Here is a 23,634-nt window from a genome sequence, read left to right on the forward strand (position 1 = left end):
AAGCGAGCAAAGAAGCAGTTCAGCTCCTCTGCCAGCGGCACACTCAGGTCTCCTGTTGTTGTAGCACAGCCTCTGTAGTTTGTGATGTCGTGTATGCCCTGCCACACCGCCCGTGTGTTGTTGCTGGACAGATGGGACTCTATCCTCCTCTTATGTTCCGCCTTGGCTTTTCTCACTCCTCTTTTCAGATCCGCTCGAGCTGTCCTATAAAGGGCTCTGTCCCCTGACCTGAAGGCAGCATCTCGGGCTCTGAGGAGTGTGCGGACCTGGCTGGTCACCCAGGGTTTCTGGTTTGGAAAAACCAGAATGTTTTTGTCCACAGTCACATTACTTATACAGAACTTGATGTAGTCCAGTACTGTTCCTGTGAACGTTTCCAGCTCCTGGTGTTCAAATAGGGCCCAGTCTGTCTCAGTGAAGCAGTCCTGTAGTTTGGAGAGTGCGTTATCAGGCCAGGTTGTAACAGTCTTTGTGGTGGGCCTGGCACTGCGTCTGAGGGGGGTGTAGGCTGGGGAGAGCAGGAGGGAAAGGTGGTCTGACTGGCCGAGGTGGGGGAGGGGCATGGCTCGGTATGCGTGCTTAATGTTGGAATAAACATGATCCAAAGTGTTCTCTCCCCTAGTAGAACACTTTACATGTTGATAAAATTTCGGGAGTACAGTCTTCAAGTTGGCCTTATTGAAGTCTCCTGCAATAATGTGGACTCCATCCGGGTGGGCCCGCTGATGTGCGTTGATGGTGTTCAGCAGGAGGGAGAGCGCCATGTATACATTGGCTTGGGGTGGAATATACACGGCCGTGACGATCACTACTGTTAGCTCTCTTGGTAGAAAAAAAGGTCGACATCTCACAGACATGTACTCGAGGTCGGGGGAACAGTGTGTGTCTATCACAGTCCCGTTGTTGCAGCAGTTGTTATGCACGTAGATACAGAGCCCCCCTCCTCTGCTCTTACCGGAGTCCTTAGCCCTGTCCCAGCGCAGCAAAGTGCGGCCCGCTACCTGCATGCTAGCGTCGGGTATGTCCGGTTGGAGCCAGGTTTCGGTGATAATTAAAACACAGCAGTCCCGAACATACCGATTTCCAGCAAGTTGTAGTTCCAAGTCGTCCGTTTTATGCACCAAGGATCTGGCATTGGAGAGATACAGGCTCGGCAGAGGTGGCTTGTGTGGTCGTTTCCTTAGCCTTAGCATACCACCGGACCTGCAGCCCCGCTTCTGCTTCCTCTCCCTCCTCCGTCTGCGCTGCGTCCAAGACCCGAAGACAATTCATGGAGAGCCCGGTGGTCTCGCTATGTCGTCTGGGATGTTGCGCGTGTGATGAAAGACACTCGTAGCAGATGTCTGATGCTGGTCTCCGATTTCCAAAAGGATCTGGCGGGTGTAGTGGATGTTCGTAGAACCGATAATGCACAAACAAGCAAGAAAGAAATACCGTAACAACGAAAAAAAGCACTGAAAAGGAGAGCCGTGAGCCGCTGCACCTATGCGCGCCGCCATCTTGAGTAGTTGCATTGTTGAGAGATTCAATTGTATTGTGATGTGGTTGAGAGTCCCACTTTCACCATTAAGACTGAACTGTATAACTTGTATAAGGCAGCACTTTTTTGGATGTTCTTTTATATATATATATATACCTGATTCTGTCTACTTAAAATGCAAAATGAACACATCTTTTTCTTCTTTTTTTAAAAATTATGCTAGAAAGAAAGAAATGTAACTATTTATGCTTTTGTCACTCATGCTTTTTAATGTCTAAGCTTCTGCGTGGGATGTTTTCATGCACCATGTGTATAAGTCATTCATGAGTGAACCTGGATCACCACAGAGGCCAAATACATATTTTGGGTGTGGTAACTGTAACACAGAGTAGCTAACAGATGTTAGCAGTGCATGTTTGCCTGTGGGATATTTTTAATTTGTAGTTTGGTGCCAGAAATATGTTCATGTTTGAAGACCAAACTTGGTTAAAAGGTCCAGAAAAAGCTTAGTGGTGAAGTTTGAATTGAGAGAATTGTTATTCCCAAGATTGAAGATAAACTTTCACTCTCACTGTTAACGTGTGTGTAATTCCAACACCGGATTGTAGATGACCTTCCTGCAACAGAGGCATCTCAGGCAGAACCACTGTTAATAAGACTGTTGCCAAATCAACCTTAATTGTCTATCAGCTGTAGGACTCTCTTCAGTGATCTATAAAAGGAGTCTGTTTTGATGAGAGAAGCTGCAGGTGATGAGTGTAGACACAAGCACCATATCAGACAAATTGCAGTTTGTCTGTCTGGGCAGCACACTGTCTGATGTGGTGGTTAGTGGTACAGGAGCTCCACAGGGCACTGTGCTGTCTCCTTTTTCTGTAAACCTTATACACCTCTGACTTTCAGTACAACTCCAGGTCATGCCACGTCCAGAAGTTCTCTGACTCAGCAGTTGTAGGGTGTATAAGAGATGGACAGGAGGAGTACAGGGCTCTGGTGGGTGATTTTGTAGAGTGGTCCGGCAGGAATCATCTGCATCTCAATGGTGGAAGAGTATACAGTGCCGTGAAAAAGTATTTCCCCCTTCTCCTATTTTTATTTCTTTGCATATTTCCCCCACTTTAATGTTTAAGATCATCAAACACATGTAAATATCAGACAAAGATAACCAAAGTGAACACAAAATGCAGTTTTTAAACAATGATTTTATTTATTAAGGAAAAAAAAACTATTCAAAGCTACCTTGCCCTGTGTGAAAAAGTAATTGCCCCCTAAACCTAATGACTGGTTGGGCCACCCTCAGCAGGAACAACTGAAAACAAGCATTTTCTAGAACTGGCTATGAGTCTTTCACATCTCTGTGGAGATATTTTGGCCCACTCTTCTTTGCAGAATAGTTTTAATTCAGCTACACTGGAGGGTTGTCCAGCATTTTTAAGGTCATACCACAGCATTTCAATCGGATTCAAGTCCAGACTTTGACTAGGCCACTCCAAAACCTTCATTTTGTTTTTTTTAAGCCATTCAGAAGTGGACTTGCTGGTGTGTTTTGGATCATTGTCCTGCTGCAGAACCCAAGTGTGCTTCAGCCTGAGGTTATGAACTGATGGCCGAACATTCTCCTTCAGGATTTTCTGGTAGAGAGCAGAATTCATGGTTCCATCAATCACAGGTCCAGGTCGTTCAGGTCCTGAAGCAGCAAAGCAGCCCCAGACCATCACACTACCACCACCATGTCAATTACTTTATTTCTCATCTGTTCTTGAAGATCGCGGCATTTTGTTGCAGCTTTTTGACATCTTCTCACCGACTTCATTTTGTCAGACAGGTTCTATTTGAGTGATATCTTGATTGAACAGGTCTGGAGGTAATCAGGCTTTGGTGTGGTCAGAGAAATTGAACTCAGCTTTCCAAAAAATGTGATTAGCCACAGGTAATACATGATTCAACAACAGTCCAAAAACATGCTGAGGTTCATTAGTGATTCTAAATTGTCCTTAGGTGTGAGTGCGCTTGGTTGTCTCTCTGTGTAGCCCTGTGATAGACTGACGACCAGTCCAGGGCATCTCCTGCCCTTGTCCTGAGTCGGCTGGGACAGGAAAGAGGGGGAGAAGGACCTCCAGCAAACTGTTATGAGCTCATGACCGCTACATCGGGGAACTACAGCCCCATTCAATTTTATATATATCTCGCTCTTGTAAGAATAAATGTGTATGATATTGTTAATCTGTTCCATGCCCCACTCTAGCAATTCTGTTCAAATGTAGTTCAGTCTGCTGCCAGAGGTCATCTCCCTCGGGAATGTTCAGTCTCGTCCGCTGCCCCTCCCCTCCTCCCGTGATAATGTCACTTCACCTTTTCCAGTTTTATATTTGAAGTCTTGTCTGCTGTGCTTTGTTGTTCTGCACTTAAGCCTCTGACATGCCCCGTGACACTTAAAGTTAACATCCAATATTTTTTTTTTTTTTGCTGCCAAGCTGTTTTCTTTAAAGATAAAGTTCATTTAACTGTTGACATTGCATTTATTGTTCTGCCCTCACAGACTTTGATGTGCTTATAACGCAACGATCTGGGTTTTAATTTTTTTTTAAACATCACATCTTCCCCCATTAACCCTGCACACTCTTCACACCACGACACCCAACCCTACACTGCCCTCATCAGTATCACCCCTTCTGTTTCTCCCTATCATCCAACCCAAGGGGCAGCTGGAGGGAGCAATGCTGAACTGCCACCTGGCTGTGGAGACCATCGACTACCTCACCAACAAACCACAGTGTGTGAGGCTCCATAGCTGTGTATCGATGAGGTGGTCTGCAGCACGGGGTTCCACAGGGTACAGTGCTCACTTATTTTCTCTTCTCCTTGTACACATCGCACTTCACATACAACACTGCCAGCTGTTATCTCCAGAAGTTCTGCGATGATGCAGCCATCATTGGACATGTACCACAGGGGAACATACAGGAGTACAGGGAGGTCATCCAGAACTTGAAGAAAACTTCCAGGGATCGGACACTGAGATAGTGGAAGAGTACAAGGACCTGTGTGTTCACCTCAATAATAAACTAGATTGGTCACACAATGCAGATGTCCTGGACAAGAAGCGTCAAAGCTTTTTTGATGAGAGAGCTGATGTTCAGCTCCCGCTTGAGGTCCTGGGTGATGACGGTGCCCAGGAAACAGAAAGACTCCACAAGGTCCACTGGGCAGTCTCTCGGGATGATGGGGGCGAGTGGGGCTGTGTTCCTTCTCAAGTCCACAATCATCTCCACTGTCTTTAGAGCGTTGAACTCCAGGTTGCACCAGGACACCAGCCGCTCTGTCTCCCTTCTGTAGGCAGACTCATCTCCATCAGAGATGAACCCATTGAGGGTTCTGTCTTCCGTGAACTTCAGGAGTCTGACAGACTGGTGGCTGGAGGTGCAGCTGTCTGTATTCAGTGCAACAATATCATATTTTTGGAAGAAATGCAAAAGCAATGAAACAGGTGCCTATCAGAGAATGTTGTCCTGTTATTTCTTTCTTGTTTGAGTCAAAATAACTTGTATCTTGATGTATTCCTTTCCTCTCTGTCATTGTCTTTCTGTTTTTGTGATTTTATGTGTACTCACACACAGTGGAGATATGGGGAGAAGTTAGCATTATGTTTTATGGCATACCTTTACAGTCACAAACAAAAGTTTACATACACCTGTAAAGACCCTGTATATCGTGGCAGTCTTGAGTTTTCAATGACTCTTATAATTCTGAATTTTCTATGATGGAATGGAATCATTTAAACATGTGTCTTTGTCACAAAAAACAATCATACACCTTGGTTCTTTTTAAGATTTATTATAGGTCTTGTGGAAATATGACCATATCTGCCGGGTCAAAAATACACATACAGCAACTTGATTTATCAGTTTTGGTGAAGAGAAAGATGTTTTCATCAAATTGTCTTTGTAGTTTTTTTGTCAGTGACTACAATTGACAACAACGGCTGTCTTCTATGAGCCAATTTAAATGGTGCCCATTTTATAAATTCATTAGACTCAGCCACAAACAGAACAAATCAGATGGCCACTTGGAGCCATCTGTGGGGAGGCCAGCCAGTAAGGAGTTGCAGTAGTCAATGTGTGATGTAATTAGAGCCTGTACCAGGAGTTGTGCAGCATGTACAGACAGGAAAGGCCTGGAAAAAAAATACAAAATCTGTCTTCTTCAAATCAAATCAAATCAAACCAAATTTTATTTATATCGCACTTTTCATACAGTACAGCAACACAAAGTGCTTTACAGCACTTTGCTTCGAGTGCAGACGTCTCTCTGCTTACTCCTGCTGCTTACTCCTTTACTCACTTTTTAATCACTCAACTTTTGTCCTCAAATCTCGGATATGATTTTATTCTTTTCTTGGAAGTGAACCAAGACTTTCTGAATCTTTTTTTAAAATTTTTTGCAACTTATCTGATGAGCCAGGGACTACACTCTACTTAATAGCGTGATTAGGTTCATTTTGTCTATTCTGATTATAGGTATACGGTTTCCACCAGCTGAAAAAGACACGTCACCACAGACGTCAATGACGTTTCTGAGGAAGACTGAGGTGACAGTCGAAACATGTCAAGGTAAAAACAGCTTCTACTTAAAAATACTCATTGTCTGATAAAAAAAAAAAAAGAAATCATATACCTACACTCTTCTCAGCATGTCCAAGGGAGTAATCCAAACAAACCCTCCTTGTGAATGCTGTTGGATATATGAACACGAAATTCGTGCTCTACAAGAAAGGATTTTTGTTCTCGAAACTGAATTAGGACGTCAGGAAACGCTCCCAATGGAATCCAGTGGTAAGAAGTCCACATTTACTTCCAAAGGAAAGGGTGACCAAACTGCTACTTTCAACTTAAACCAAAAGCTAAATGATGCTGTGTCTTTTCCAAGAGTCTGTAAAGACATTTATCGTCGACTTGGTGCTAAGCCAAAGCGAAGTCAAATGCTGGTATCAATGGGGGATATGTAACATCACTTGGATTAAGGTAATGAACAGATTTTTACTGCTATCAGAGCCAAATGTGACTGAGTTTAACAAACAGAGAGAAAACTCTAAAATCAAAACAGAAACCCTGAAATCAGTACAAAGCAGACGGACGGGAAAACTGCGCAAAGTGTCAAGGTCAAAGATATTGTTGTGCTTGGAGATGGAGCCATTTCTAATATGAACATAAACAGAATAGCTACTTGCAAGAAAAAGGTCAAGTCAGGCGAGTGAAGGTCAACCGGATTCAACCCAAAGTCCAATGAGTATCAGTACCCCAACGGCCGAGAGCAATTCAAGGACCACATCTGAGAACCTGGGACAAAACCAGTCACAGCCCGCCATAGAGAAGAAGATCCATGGCCACAGACCCTAAGTGAAGTGGCCAAAGTTCAGCAGAAAGAATGAGTGGGCAACGATTAATGCACATGTGGGTGTGATCCTTGAGGGAGTCCGAGAATCTGAACCTGATCTACAGTGGATAAAAAAAGTCTACACACCCTTGTTCAAATGCCAGGTTTTCATGATGTAAAAAAATGACAGCAAGACAAATAATTTCGCAACTTTTTCCACCTTTAATGTGACTTATAACCTGTACAATGCAATTGAAAAACAAACTGAAACCTTTAAAGGGGAAAAAAATAAAATAAAAAACTTAAAAGAACCTGGTTGCATAAATATGCACACCCTTAAACTAGTACTTTGTTGCAGCATCTTTGACTTTTATTACAGCACTCAGTCTTTTTGGGTAGGAGCCTATCAGCGTGGCACAGCGTGATGTGGCAATGTTTGCCCACTCTTCTTTGCAAAACCGCTCCAAATCTGACATATTGCGAGGGCATCTCCTGAGAACAGCCCTCTTCAGATCACCCCACAGACCTGAATCGATGGGATTCAGGTCTGGACTCTGGCTGGGTCATTCCAAAGCCTCAATCTTATTCCGGTGAAGCCATTCTTTGGTTGATTTAGATGTGTGCTTTGGGTCATTGTCATGCTGAAAGAGGAAGTTCCTATTCATCTTCAGCTTTCTAACAGAAGGTCGAAGGTTTTGTGCCAACACTGACTGATATTTGGAACTGTTCATAATTCCCTCCACCCTGACTAAGGCCCCAGTTCCAGCTGAAGAAAAACAGCCCCAAAGCATGATGCTGCCACCACCATGCTTCACTGTAGGTATGGTGTTCTTTTGGTGATGAGCAGTGTTGTTCTTGCGCCAAATATACATTTTGGAATTATGTCCAAAAAGTTCAACCTTGGTTTCATCAGACCATAACACATTTTCCCACATGCGTTTGGGAGATTTCAGATGTCTTTTTGCAAAATGAAGGATGTTTTTCTTTGTAAGATAAGGCTTCCATCTTGCCACCCTACCCCATAGCCCGGACAAATGAAGAAGACGGGAGATTATTGTCACAGGTACTACACAGCCAGTACTTGCCAGAAATTCCTACAGCTCCTTCAGTGTTGCTGTCGGCCTCTTGGCAGCCTCCCTGACCAGTTTTCTTCTTGTCTTATCATCAATTTTGGAAGGATGTCCTGTTCTTGGTAATGTCACTGTCTCACTGCCATATTTTCTCCACTTGATGATGACGGTCTTCACTGTGTTCCATGGTATATTTAATTCCTTGGAAATTCTTTTGTAGCCTTCACCTGACTGATATCTTTGAATAATGAGATCCCTCTGATGCTTTGGAAGCTCTCTGCGGACCATGGCTTGTGCTGGAAGATGTGGCTACAAAAATGTCAGGAAAAGCCTACTAGAACAGCTGAACTTTATTTGGGGTTGATCAGAGGCACTTTATTTGGTGACAGGTGTGTGCTGACTCCAGTTTAACATGAGTTTAATTGTAATTGGTTAAATCTGAACACAGCCACATCCCTAGTTATAAAAGGGTGTGCCCACTTATGCAACCACATTATCTCAGTTGTTTATTTTTACTTTACCTCCCTGAAAGGTTTCAGTTTGTTTTCCAATTGCGTTGTACGGGTTACAAGTCACATTAAAGGTGGAAAATGTTGGGAAATTATTTATCTTGATGTAATTTTTTTTACATGACAAAAACCTGGCATTTGAACAGGCGTGTGTAGACTTTTTATATCCACTATATATCTATGGGGCAGAAAGGTTCAGAACAAAAGAACAAAGGAAGGAAACACCAACCCGTCCCAAGTCCTTAAGACAACAGTAAATCATGCACCTTATATTGACCTCCTGCATGCAGAGCTGAAGGGTAGCCGGGGAAGACTGCGGAGAGCAGAAAATCTCTGAACTCGATGCAGGAAAAAAGAGAAGGCAAGAACACCCTTCTTTGAGGATTCTTTCAGGTTTGTGAAAGGCCTCTTTACAAGGGAAAAGAGCGGATCCTTAAAGGTGCCAAAGAGGGACCTGGAGCACCATCTGAAGGAGACACATCCAGACGAGCAAAGACTGGAACAAAGGAATATTCCATCAGACATGCTGCCAATTCCTCAGCCAGAACATCAGGTCGACGAAAGCCCCGCAAAGTTGTCTGAGATCGACAATGCAGTGAAGAAGGCAAGGGCAGCCTCTACACCAGGCACAAATGGAGTTCTTTACTGGTTATATAAGAACACTCCAAGAGTCTTGTGGTTTCTGTGGACACGAATGAGGATGACATGAAAGAAAAAAAATCATCTCAAAAGCATGATGAAGAGCAGGGAGAGTACTAATTCCCAAGGAGAAGGATGTCTCAAACATCGACCAATTTCGACAAATCAATCTTCTAAATGTTGAAGGCAAGATTTTCTTTAGCATCATTGCTCAATGAACGACGACTTACCTTGAACGGAACAACTTGATTGACATGTGGATACACAAAGCCGGGGCACCAGGTTTCTCAGGATGCCTTGACCACACAAGCATGATTTGGCATCAAATACAATCTGCAAAAGGGGAAGGAAGAGACCTGCATGTGTTGGCAAATACTTTTGGATTTGTCCACCATTCTGTCATCTGGGCAGTCTTCAATTTATTTCATGTGCCTGAAACCATTACAAACCTGGTCAGAAACTACTTCCAGGACTTGCAATTCTGCATAACAACCACGGAATAAACAATATTATGGAAATTATTGGAAGTGGGCATCATGGCAGGGTGCACCATATCCCCTCTAGCATTTACCATGGCAATGGAGGTGATCATCAGGGCGTCTAGATGGATAGTCGGTGGAGAGCGTCAGAAGGCTGGACAGTGGCTACCTCCAATTCGCACCTACATGGACGACATGACCACCTTGACCTCAACCATTGCCTATACCAAACGCCTATTGGAGAAGCTTCATTCCAACATTAGATGGGCAAGGAGGAAGATGAAACACAGCAAATCCAGGTGCATATCCATTATCAAAAGAAAACTTGCCGACCAGAGGTTTGGCATCAATGAAACACCCATTCCACATTCGGACTGCTGAAGCTTATAGGGAATCCAAATGTTTTGGATTGTTGGGTGTTTCTGTCTCTGCCTTTGTGAAGCGCTATGAGATGACTTGTTGTTGTACATATGCGCTATACAAATAAAATTTAATTGAATTGAATTGAATTGTATTGCAAAACCAGACTGTCCCAAGGCTGTTACACCTGGAGGCATAACCAAATCTTACGGCAACTGGCAATCATTCTGGAAGGAAGGCAAACCACCACAAATGCCCTCCGTCACCCAACATCCAAACACCCATCCACTACCCCCTTCGTGAGAGCAGGACAGGGCCCAGTTGAACCAGCAGCAAGAGAGGATAGCACCCTCTTTGATGTCGCATGGGACTGGAAAATGCAGGTTGATATTGATCAGAGACTTAAATTTCGACCTGAGATCTTAAACACCAATCTCAGGCCAGATCTTATTTTGTGGTCAATCTCAAAGAAATCCCTGTTAATCGTGGAGCTAACTGTACCGTGAGAGGCTACAGTGAGTGAAGCATATGAACGAAAAAGCTGAAGCACACCAATTTAGCTTTTGAGGCACAACAACAAGGCTAGCGGGCTAATTTCAGCAGTATCAGCCGTCAATAAATAACACAGAAGCGAAACCTCTCTAATCCTCAATACATCTATCTGAACTGCTAAGCGGGCTAATTTCAATGCAGCAGTATCAACCATCTTCTTTCCCCTTCTCCTCTCCTCCTTTCACCTTCTCCCCTCTTCCTTTCATCTCCTCCCCTCTTCCTTCACCTCCTCCCCTCTTCCTTTCCCCTTCTCCTTTCTTCCTTTCACCCCTCCCTTCTTCACCTTCTTTCCCCTACTCCCCTCTTCCCTCTTCCCACTCAAATCCAGGAAGTGCTAATTATTAGGGATATTAACAACAAGTCCTATGAGCTGAAACAAAATTGCAGCTATCCAAGTGCCACTGTCTCTGACATCACAAAACTACTACCTAAGGAGCTGATAACACACCAAGGGGTGAAACAGCTGATTGTGCACGCGGGTGCAGTGGACATCAGAAAGGAACAGTCTGAAATGTTAAAAGAAGACTTTAATAAACTATTTGAGAGTCTTGATAAAGTGGAAATACCGATGTTCATTAGTGGACCTCTCCCAAACATCGACAGGAGGATGATCAAGTTCAGTTGAATACATGGCTGTCCAACGTCTGTGAGTCCAGAGGACTGCATTTTATTGACAATTTCAATCTGTTCTGGCAATGTGACGATCTGTTCAAAGGAAAAGGCCCACACCTGAACAGAGGTGGAGTGAGAAGACTGACGGATAACCTCCTCTACACTCTGAGGCATCAGAATAAGCCTGGACAGGACCCTGTGCTAGCACCAGGAGTAGAGAGGAGCGAGAGAGAAGAGCTCCTGCCTCGCCACCTAAGGACCCACCAAAGGATTGAGCTAAAGCAGCACCTCTATCACCTCTGACCACCTCATGACCTCCCAGTGATACTGGGACGTCATATCTAACAGCCCCTCTGGGAGCGGAGCTCGCTGTGATTGGTCATTAGTTTTACTATTAAAGTCTCTTCACCCGAAAAGCATTCTCTCTCTTGCTCTTCCTGCACTCTCTCTCTAGGCATTCTCTCTTCTTGCACTCTTCTATAGCATTCTCTAGTGGCATGCTCTAACTGCCGTAGAGCTGCCCACTTTGGTCCAATGTAGCAACTTTAACTGCCACACCCTGATCTTCCCGCTCTGAAGCTGAAGGCCTCGTCTCTCCATCAGGCATCAGACGTTGCTGCACTCGCATCCAATCCAAGGACGCGGCAAGTATTGAGCTTTTTATCTCTAAACGGGTGTTTCATAATTACAATTGGCCTCTCAACCAATATTCCAAATTTAACAGATTATCTGCTACTTCGGGTGAAAAGACTTTTAAGTCTCCAAGCCATCACTCTGTTCCACATTAGGTTTTCACACTCATATTCTCAACCAGCATTTTCATCATTGTTTGTATTTTTATATTTTATGTTTGTTGTTGTTGTTATTTGTTTGTTTGTTTAGTTAGTAATAAATGTTGTGTGTGTGTATACAGTTGTTTCCTGTGTTTTCTATGGCTTACATCCAGTCACTTTACGTATGTGATCTTTAGTTACCTAAGCTCTAAGTTAATTTCCTTAACTTTACAAACACTCTTGGTGATCAGTCAAGAGTAAACAATTTATTAGAATTGTTGTGCTGACTCTGAAATTATATCGGTGGACGAATAATGTAAAGGTTGGTATTAATAATTTTAATTCACGCAATCATTTGCTTTAGTGTGAAAATAAGTTCATCTTATTTTCCACACTAAAACCCTACACATCTGAGACTTCCCAATCATCTTGAAAGCTTGGTGAAATCAGGGATTAAAATAGTTCCCCTCACTGCAGACATGGCAAGATCAAGGTTTCTTTCCCCCAAAAAGAAAAGAGCCCCTCTCCCTCCTCAGCCTACTTCCAGCATCCTGAAGCCCCCACCATGATGCCTCCTGTTACAAAAGGACAATAAATTCTAATAACTTGTTTAACTGTAAACTAAATTGTATAATTCATCCTACATCCACCCAACCGGTCGAGGCAGATGGCCGTCCCTTCCTGAGCCTGGTTCTGTCTGAGGTTTTTTTTCCTCTGTGGGGGTTTTTGGTTCCTTCCCACTGTTGCGGACTGCTGAAGCTTATAGGGAATCCTAATGTTTTGGATTGTTGGGTGTTTCTGTCTCTGCCTTTGTGAAGCGCTATGAGATGACTTGTTGTTGTAAATATGCGCTATACAAATAAAATTGAATTGAATTGAATTGAACTTCACCAACCAAAGCCCCCCCAGCTCGGCCCCAATCACCAGTGCCCGTAGCTGTTATCTCCAACAGCGTCACTGCTGCTATTTAGGATGCAAAGGGCCTGTGCGTTGCTATCATTCATAGTAAGCTCCATTTCAACTGGAGGTCCAGGGAAGGAAACAAGAACTAGTGTCAGATCACATAGATTAGATAAAAGAGGGCTAGTCAGACTGTCTGATCAGAGAAATCGAATCCATATCCCTTGCAAAAAGATTGCATCCAATCAAACTCAAGTAAATCTCAAACATGTACTCAGTGTCAGAGCTAAGTAACAAATTATTTTTAATAGATAGTTTTATCTCCTCCTGTAATCTTGATTTTATGTTTTCAACTGAGACGTGGCTCGACAAAAACACCAGTAATGCCAGTAACACCATCTCACTTCAATTTTGTGTCTGAAACGCAACAAAACCAGAGGGGTGGGGGTGTTTGTGCCATAGTCAGGGACAGGGGCGGATCTAGAGAAATACTAATGGGGTGGCAAAGGGGTGGCATATAGATTTTAGGGGGTGGCATACGTGTGTATATACATATATTATCTATGGACAATTTAGAATCACCAGCTAACCTCATTCAATAAAAAACACATTTTTTCTTCAAACCAAATTTTCAGACAGCATTTGTCATCAAATTGACACAAATACTGCTGAAATAAATGCTCCACAAGTAAATATCATTTGTATCTGTCTGGCAATTCTAAACACGAGTTGTTTATTAGCTGTTAATCACAAACCAAACTTCAGTGCAATAGTTGTAGGAGAAATGTTTCTTAAATTTAGCAACAAATCAGATTGAGACGAGACGTGTCTCTTTTATGCACTGTTTTGGGAAATAGTTATTTTTGTTATCTATGCTTATGTTGATCTGTCACAATGATTACATTATCAACGCATCTTCAACAGAGTCAGAGGCAAGATAACAGGCCATTTATATTATTGTTTTAGGTTTGTGGTTTGATGTTCTTCATTTGAGACATTTCTTACATTTTTTTTTACACTATGATTCCAATTTCTGGATATTCTTAAGAATTATGGGCCTGCTTATGATCTTAAAATTAAAAGATGAACGACAACAGATCATGTTTGGTCCAAAAAGGTAATTATTGTGACAGGTGTACTTCTTACTCAGACGTATAATAATAAAGTAATGTTAATACCATGTGGACCAGCTGGACAAGGGGAGCCCTCTGACAACATCTGTCCTCTCCTTTCCCTTTCACTGTCCGAGCTCTGCATGCTTTCAGTTCTTTCTCCTTCCTCTTCCTCCTCCATCTCCTCTCTCTGATGCTCTCCCTGCTCTTCCTCCTCCTCCACCGCCTCTCTCTGACAGTCTCCCTGTTCTTCCTCCTCTTCCTCGTTCATCTCCTCCCTCTGATGCTCTCCCTGCTCTTCCTCCTCCATCTCCTCTCTCTGACAGTTTCCCTGTTCTTCCTCCTCTTCCTCCTCCATCTCCTCTCTCTGATGCTCTCCCTGCTCTCTTATTTTAAGCTGGAGAAAGCTGGTGATGAAACCCTTCCTCTTCAATCTTTGTTGTCTCCTAGAAGATTCACACTGACTTTACTGTGTTTCCTTTGACAGTCTTCATTATCTTATCTTATGTGTACAATTTAAAACCTAAAGAGGTTCTTAACACTTAAACATGTTTTTTTTTAGCCATAAACTAAACTATATGACTGTACTATGATGAAACACATCAATGCTGGTGTTACTGTGACGTTGACACTAAATTTATTAAAAACAAAACCAAACCCAGCATTAAGCAAACACAAGGTCGTTTGCATGAAAACCTGGTGTGACTGGAGGTTTAGTTACACTTTAATGTCATGTAACCCCCTACCCCCATCCTACCCCCATCCTTCTGTAGCTGTTCTGTAATGCTAGCTAGCTACATACGTGACAATTGGAAAGACCCGGGCTCACTGGAACCGTGGCTCGTCTCACAAGCAAACACTGTATGTGAACTTAGACACTGTTAGCGTCTACTACATAGCTTACAGTTTTACTACTGTGTGGTCTAACCCAGTCTAACTGCTGTCTTACTTTCACGTCTTGCTGGCCGCGCCGAAGTCCGACTCTCGTCCACATAAGGGAGGCGGACTATGAGCAGCCTGATCGGAGGTCGGGTCGCCTCCTATGTGTCTGTAGTAGAACGTCCTCATGGTGCATTCACAAGCACTCGGACATCGGACTTTCGCTCGTTATTCGTCATATGCGGACTTTCGCTCTTTCCGGCCGGCCACATATTTTTGAATTACATCGTTCAGAACTGGGGTGGCAGCCGGGGTGGCAAGGCATCTTCTAGGGGCGGATCCACCCCGGTAGATCCGCCCCTAGTCAGGGACAATATGCTCACCCACAAATTGTCAGTTGGGTTTTTTTCATCATTTAAATATGTGACATTCAAAATGGAGTTAAAACAATCTTCTATACTCTATATCACCATTTACAAACCCGCACAGAATTGTCTTGTTGATGATTTTACAGAATTACTTTCAGTTGTGTGCACTGAGTTTGACTGTTTAGTCATTACCAGAGATTTTAATATTCATGTGGATGTTGCCAATGACAGGCACACAAAAGAATTTGATGCCATCCTTGAAGTGTTTGGTCTATGTGCAACGAGAGGTCATATCGTGCTGAATAAGGTTTACAGCAACATCAAGGACGCATATAAAGTCTCCCTCTTCAACCACCTCAGACAATCAGACCAATTGTCTCTGTTTCTCACCCCAGCATACAGACATCTCATACAAAGAACTTTGCCTGAGGTGAGACCCATATGGATTTGAATTGAATTTCCCTTCTGGGATGAATAAAGTATTTTTCATTTCATTTCATTTCATTTGGTCTGAAGATGCCATCCCACAGCTCCAGGAGTGCTTCCACACAACAAACTGGGACATCTTTGCACAGGAGGATCTAACGGACTATGCATCCACTGTTCTGTTTTACATTAAAAGGTGCATGGATAGTGTCTCAGTGGAGAAGATGGTCAGTCATTATCCTAATAGTGGGATGAACAGTGAGGTCAAACAGCTGCTGAGGGATCAGGTCTCTGCTTTCAGGTCTGGGAACATGGAACTGTACAGCTCAGTCTTCTCCAACCTGAAAAGGGGCATTAAGCGGGCAAAGGCAGCATATACAAAGAAGACTGCGTGGCACTTCACGGATGGGAACCCCTGATGTGTTTGGCAGAGCATCCGTGACCTCGTTAATATGAACAGTTCCAATGCTACCAGCACCAGCACAAGCCTAGCGGAGGAGCTAAATCAGTTCTTTGCTAGGTTTGAAGTAAGCAAGGAGGAGAATGCCCCCATGATGCTACCCGATGACAACCTGGCCCTCACTGTGAGCTCGGAGGAGGTGAGGAGGGTGCTTGAAGGCTGCTGGTCCCAATGGTGTCCAGGGGAGGGTACTGAGGGGCTGTGCAGACCAGCTGGCAGAGCTTTTTACTACAATTTTTAACCTCTCACTGGCTGCCTGCACAGTCCCTAGCTGCCTAAAATCTGCCACTATCATGCCCATCCCCAAGAGACAACCGGTCAGCAGTCTGAATGATTATAGACCTGTGGCTCTCACTTCAACTGTGATGAAGTGCTTTGAAAGACTGGTGCTGAAGCACATAAAATCCTTACTGCCTCCCAGCCTAGATCAGCACCAATTCAGAGAGTAAATACAGAGCCAACAGGTCCACAGGTGATGCCATCAACACAGCCCTCCACACAGTGTGTAAACATCTTGAACAATCTGGCAATTGCACGAGGATGCTGTTTGTGGACTTCAGTTTTGCTTTTAACACACTTGTTCCAAGCAGACTGATGTTCAAACTGCAGAGTCTGGGTATTGGTGAGCACACCTGCAGATGGATGAGAGACTTTTTCACCAACCATCTGCAGTCAGTCAGGTTGGGGCCCCACCACTCCTCAGTCCTGACAGTGAGCACTGGGCCCCCCTCAGGGCTGTGTGCTCGGCCCCATGCTGTACACCTTGTACACCCATGACTGTGCACCAACCCACAGCAGCAACATATTTTTTAAAATTTGCAGATGACACTACTGTGGTTGGGCTGATTCACAACAACGATGAGACGACCTACAGAGAGGAGGTCCTGAACCTCACTACCTGGTGCTTCCTCAATAATCTGGCACACAACTCCTCAAAGACAAAGGAGTTGGAGCTGGACTTCAGGCGGAAGAGGGAGGAGCCCCACCCCTTCTCATCCAAGGGGAAACCACAGAAAGAGTCAGTGACTTCAAGTTCCTGGGAACATACATTTCTCAGGACCTAACATGGGGCAGTAACACCAATGCCCTTGTGGAAAAGGCACAGCAGCGTCTGTACTTTTTAAGGTCACTGAGAAAGGTCAACCTGTCCCAGGAGCTGCTGCTGTCCTTCTATAGGTGTATATATATTTATACACATATAAAACTTATACTATACTATATTATAATTATTTATTTTGAATTGTTATATAAATTGTATTTTATTGTATAAATATTATATATTATTTATAATTATTCATTTATATTATTTATATTTCTCATATATCCACAGTGTTATTACCTCAACGGGGAAATTTTTTTTTTCTTTCTACTTTTTGGCTATTACCATGGTCATTTCTAACTGTATATACTTAGCACTGGCTCCTTTTGTAAATATATTTACATATTCTTCTTTGTCTTTTTTATACTTGTATTTTGCACCACTGGAGTTGTCTTTTAATTTCATTGTACTTTGTGTGTGATGACAATAAAAAGCTTTCTATTCTATTCTATTCTATTCTATTCTATTCTATTCTATTCTATTTTATGCTAGTGAGCCTACCCATAACAAAGGCACTCCAGACCTGGTCATTACAATAGGTGTTATTATTTCAAATGTGAATGTTGTTGATGTTGCTTTATCTGATCATTTTTGTGTTTTCTTTGACCTGTCTGTTACACCCAAACCACCAGTTGGGTCTGCAGTTACTAAGATAAGACACATAAATGACAAAACAAGTGCAGAGTTTATTGAAAGGATTAGATTTGAAAACATCCCATGTTCTAATGTTGATGATCTGTTGAACTCTAATATATCAAGTGTTTCAAATGTTTTGGACACCATTGCTCCTTTCAAGGTTAGAATGGTTAAACATAGGCAAAACGCGCCATGGAGAAATGAAGACTCGGTCAGGGCACAGAAAAGGGAGTGCATGAGAGCAGAATGGAAAGGGCGCAAGTCAAAACTCCAGGTTCGTTATGAGATATACAAAGTTATGTGTGTTCAACCAGACTTTGGGTAGAACAAGGGAGAGTTATTTTTCTGAAATCATCACAAACTGCAGCAACAACTCTCGTGTCCTATTTGCTACAGTAAATAGATTAACAAACCCACCAGCTTTGCTGCCCTCAGAACGAATTTCTACATCTAAGTGCAATGAGTTTGCAATATTCTTTAATGACAAAGTCCAAGGCATTAAAAATGCAAAAATTTCCACAACACAAATGGCAATCCTGCTCCCAGCTAGACACCTAGAGCTGACACATTTTACACCTGTCAATGACAAAACAGTCAAAGAGGCTATCTCTGACCCAGACTGGGAATCTCGTTGAGCGGTGGAAGGAGCACTTTGAGGAACTCCTTAACTCGGTAAAAATGTCCTCTGCTGAGGGGGCAGAGCGTGAAGACTCGGGGGTTTCTGCGTCCATATCTGTGGTAGAAGTCGCCGAAGTAGTTAAGAGGCTCCTCATTGGCAAAGGTGTGGACGAGATTCGCCCTGAGATGCTGAAGGCTCTGGACAATGTTGGACTGTCATGGCTGACACGTCTCTTCAATGTTGCATGGGCATCAGGTACAGCACCTGTGGAGTGGCAGACTGGGGTGGTGGTTCCCATTTTCAAAAAGGGGGACCGGAGAGTATGTGCCAATTATCGGGGTATCACACTTCTCAGCCTCCCTGGGAAAGTTTACTCTTGGGTGCTAGAAAGGCTAGAAAGGAGGCTCCGACAAATTGTCGAACCTCAGATTCAGGAGGAGCAATGCGGATTCCGTCCTGGTCATGGAACAGTGGACCAGCTCTTTACCCTTGCGGAGCTGCTGAGGGGGGCATGGGAAGTCTGCCAGTCCACATGTGCTTTGTGGATCTGGAGAAGGCCTATGACCGAGTTCCCTGAGTGACTCTGTGGAGGGTGCTGAGGGAGTATGGGTACCAGGCTTGTTGCTACGAGCCATACAATCCCTGTACAACCAAAGTGCGAGCTGCGTCCGCATTCTGGGCAATAAGTCGGACACGTTTCCAGTGGGTGTTGGACTCCGCCAGGGCTGCCCCTTGTCCCCGATCCTGTTCGTGGTTTTCATGGACAGGATCTCAATGCGCAGCCAGAGTGAGGATGGTGTCTGGTTTGGGGACCTCAGGATCGCATCCCTGCTTTTTGCAGACAACGTGGTACTGTTGGCTTCATCAGACCGTGACCTTCAGCATGCACTGGAAAGGTTTTCAGCCGAGTGCGGAACGGCGGAGATGTGGATCAGTGCCTCCAAGTCCGAGGCCATGGTTCTCTGCCGGAAATCAATGGATTGCCATCTCTGGGTGGGGCGGGAATTGCTTCCTCAAGCGAGGGAGTTTAAGTGTCTCGAAATCTTGTTCACCAGTGATGGGAAAATGGAGTGCAAGATGGACAGGCAGCTCGGTGCGGCGTCAGCAGTAATGCGGCCGCTGTACCGGACCGTCGTGGTGAAGAGAGAGCTGAGCTGCAAGGCGAAGCTCTCGATTTACCAGTCCATCTACGTCCCAATCCTCACCTATGGTCACGAGCTTTGGGTCATGACCGAAAGAATGAGCTCGCCGATACAAGTGACCAAAATGAGCTTCCTCTGCAAGATGGCTGAGCTCAGCCTTAGAGATAGGATGAGGAGTTCGGACATCAGGAGGGAGCTCGGAGTAGAGCCGCTGCTCCTTCGTGTCGAAAGGAGCCAGTTGAGGTGGTATGGACATCTGATTCAGATGCCTCTGGGGAGGCTTCCTCTGGAGGTCTTCCGAACACGTCGACCTGGGAGGAGACCCCGGGGCAGACCCAGAACCCGCTGAGGGGTTATGTCTCTCGGCTGGCCTGGGAACCCCTCGGGATCCCCCAGGCAGAGCTGGAAAGCGTCGCTGGGTCGAGGGAAGTCTGGAACGACCTGCTCCACCTCCTGCCTCCGCGACCTGACCCCAGATTAGCGGAAGATAACGGATGGATGCATGAATGGATTGATTTTATCTCCCACTTTGCTTTTAATGTAATTAATTAATAATTGTGTTTATGTTCTGTGGACTGATTTTATCAGTCTGCTTATACTTTTGTGTGATACAAATTGTGCTGTACAAATAAATCTGCCTTGCCTTGCCTTGCCTTGCCTGATCTTCCTGATGTTGTGCTGGGCGAATCGACATGACCGAGCAACAGAGGCCACATGAGCCTTGAAGATCAGTTGGTCATGACATCCAAGTTCCAGGCAGATTTTGTGGGTTTGAGTTGGGTTGAATCAAGTTGGATGATGATTTCTTCTTGTTTTGAAAAAAGGCCTGCAATCCAAGGCTTTTTTCAAAGGCCTAGGATAACAGGGATGATATTGTAGCATGCAGTGGGTGAGGCTGGCTACATGTATAGAACGATCAGTGTCCTTGATCAGTGGACTCGCATAGGTGGACTCGCAGGTCTTTACCCAATTTGGACTCGCACAGGTAGACTCGCAGGCCTTTAACCAATTCGGTTTTCACAGAATGAGGGCGGACACAAATGGCAGATGCTACAGCTTAGCATGTGTGTTGAAACACCAGATTGTATTATGGCTGGACCCGGCCCTTTCAGATTTTCAGCCAGGTAACAGAAAAAGGGATGACTGACCTATTGAAACTTACGAGCGTGAAACCAGTAAGTGCTCTGCCAGGGCTGCAGGAGGTGTTGATGGCTGTGTGGAGAGACAACCCAGTCTCACGGCAATATGTGAAACAGTCACAAAACTTGATCTATTGTTTTGTGTCCTGGAACACGATTTTCCAACTTTTTTGTGTCCCCCAGCACGAATTTCAAACCAATACATTTCAATTGGAAATATAAAATATAAGTTCTTTTACTGTGTTTGGGCTACATGCTCGTCGTTACTTTCAATCCTCTGTAAAGGAATACAACTCTGAATAGAAGGACACATCCAGGAAAACAGTGACTGGACGATGTACTGTGATCGCAGCAATGGATAATATGACTATTGTAACTGAGCGGCCAGCGGTGGGGAATGTGTCTGTAGCTTTGCAAAGCTTTTAGCTAGTTCGTCGAGGCTGGCTACATTAGCTACTATCCTGGCCCAGCTGCTGCTGCTGCTTCTGCTTCTTCTTCTGTTGATTTGGTGGTTGGCATCAAACGTTCAGGTGCATAACCGCCACCTACTGTACATAAAAAAAACATTACAGACTCTGTAGGATGGATCACTTCTGGGTCTCCAGCGAGGCTGCGCACTGACGCTAACAGGGTTGCCTTAGCAACGAGTGCAAATTTCCCCCAAACACTCCCGGTGAAAACAACCCACAAAAGATACCACAATGCGATGTACTCTTTTACAGTTATTTCATACCACACATATTATACTTTAACAGTAGCGCATTTGTCAGCACTTCATTCCATTTACTTTAGTTTATTACAAAAAACAATCCTAGTTGTAAACCCCAAGAAGAACTACATATTTCATGGCGTGTCCAATCATGTTGTTCCACTACTGGAAACTGTAGTTCTTTCATCAAAATAGCTGTTTCTCCTAAATGGAGGGTGAAATATATAACTTTAAGTGCATTTAGGGCTTTAAATTGATGAGGAACATGTTTATTTGGACTAAATTTACAAACGAATTTAGGTGAAATAAAATTTTTACCATTTAATCTTGTTTTAATAAGAAAAACCAATGAGCAACTATAACAGTAATTAGGCCTTGCTTTTACATATATGTGTGTGGCTCTTATTATTATTATTATTATCTGCCTTTTTTTTTGGTATTGTTAATATTTTATTTTATTCTGGTATCTGTTTTCTGCTTCTTTGCACCAATGGACCAAGTCAAATTCCTGGTGATGTAAAAATTACTTGGCAATAAAACTGATTCTGATTCTGATTCTGATTCTGATTACATACAGTATAGCCATATAGCCATATGACTGTTGTTAAAACACATGAATGAGTGTAACCCTGAAATTGTTTTCCTGAGGGATAAAGCAGCTGGTAACGATGTCCTCAATGTTAGGGTTAGGATAGTATGAAACAGGATTTAACCAGGGAAAACATTTTTAACAAGGCCAAAAATGACACCCATGGGTTCCAGTAGGTCAAAACAAAGCTGTCATTAATGAATTTACCCACTATGTTAAAATTGTAAAATTATTTTAATTTCATTTTGTCCAATGAGCTTCACACGTCTCCTGGAAAACTACACCTGATACAGGGTTGGGTCCAGAGGGGTGAAAATTAAAACTTTGTCATAGGACTAAACATCATGCATCGTTGGAAAGGACTTGATCAGGGGAGTGAGATTATGTCAGTCTGGAAGTTCGACGTTACGCTTGCTCAGAGATATTGACCTTTGAACTTTGACTTTGGTGCATCTTTTAAAGCTTCTAATTCAACAATGAAAGGAGCTACAATCATGGGCCCAACTGTTATACAAATCTCTTGACTTCTACTATCATGTAGGATATGGCTTGATGTTTCCACCAGCAGGGGGTATCACAAAATGTGATAAAAATTTAATTTCACCTATATATATCTATTTCATTTGTAAAATCAGTCCAAAAAAAAACATGTTCCTCATCAATTTAAACCACTAAATGCACTTAAAGTTTTATATTTCTCTTCGCCTGTATCTCTTCGGCTTCTTAGAGTAGCTCCTCTTAGCTGCTCTGATCTCCTTTGTCAGTATGTTTCTGGTCTGGCTGAACAACACTTTGGCCCCATTTCTGTAGACCTCTTCTTAGAATAGAATAGAGTAGAATAGAATAGAATGCCTTTATTGTCACTATACACATGTACAATGAGATTAAGAGCAGCTCCTTCAGTGCAGCATAGAATAAAGAACAAAATAAAGAGCAAAAATAAAATAGAAGAGATTGAAATATAAAATAAGATAAGTTATATACACAGTATAAGTTATATGTACAGTATTAATTTAGAAAAGTATTGCACAGCATGGACACATTTAATTAGAGTTCACAGTAGGTGGTTGTGAGGTAGATTGGGGGGGGGCTGTGATGTCAGTGCATGTGTGAGTTCAGAGTGGTGATGGCTTTTGGGAAGAAGCTGTTCTTGAGTCTGTTTGTTTTGGTTCTGATGCACCTGTAGCGCCTCCCTGAGGGCAGCAGGTCAAACATGGCAGAACCAGGGTGGGAGTTGTCCTTGATGATGGATTTTGCCCTACTGAGGCAGCGGGAGGTGTAGATGTCCATCAGGGAGGGGAGAGGGCAGCCGATGATCTTCTGGGCTGCCTTTACAACTCTCTGAAGCCTCTCCCTGTCTGCCATGGTGCAGCTGCCGTACCATGCTGTGATACAGTAGGTCAGTAGGCTGTCAATGGACGAGCGATAGAAGGTCAGCAGCAGGGTGGGGGTCAGGTTGTGCTTCTTGAGGACCCTCAGGAGGTGAAGCCGCTGCTGCGCCTTCTTGATTATTGCCGTGGTGTTGTTTGTCCAGCAGATGTCAGAGGAGATGAGGACGCCAAGGAACCGGAAGGTGTAGACCCTCTCCACACACTCGCCGTTGATATAGAGGGGGGCTAGGTCAGTGCTGAGCCTCCTGAAGTTGACAATGATCTCCTTGGTTTTCTTGGTGTTCAGAGCCAGGTTGTTTTCTGAACACCAGGCTGCCA

General features: G+C 43.7%; 1 protein-coding gene and 1 long non-coding RNA gene across 3 annotated transcripts in view; one reads left to right on the plus strand and one right to left on the minus strand.

The window, feature by feature from the left end:
* Positions 1–23,634, minus strand: part of gabrb1 (gamma-aminobutyric acid type A receptor subunit beta1) — a 128,144-nt gene that overhangs the window by 89,679 nt on the left and 14,831 nt on the right. The window lies entirely within an intron of this gene.
* Positions 11,538–23,634, plus strand: part of LOC103364302 (uncharacterized) — a 13,731-nt gene continuing 1,634 nt past the window's right edge. Inside the window, exons 1-2 of the long non-coding RNA XR_520538.1 lie at positions 11,538–11,722; positions 15,136–15,139. This is a non-coding gene — a long non-coding RNA (uncharacterized LOC103364302). The remainder of the gene's footprint in view (positions 11,723–15,135; positions 15,140–23,634) is intronic.

The sequence above is a fragment of the Stegastes partitus genome, unplaced genomic scaffold, assembly GCF_000690725.1.
Source record: "Stegastes partitus isolate 25-593 unplaced genomic scaffold, Stegastes_partitus-1.0.2 Scaffold740, whole genome shotgun sequence".
Taxonomy (NCBI): domain Eukaryota; kingdom Metazoa; phylum Chordata; class Actinopteri; family Pomacentridae; genus Stegastes; species Stegastes partitus.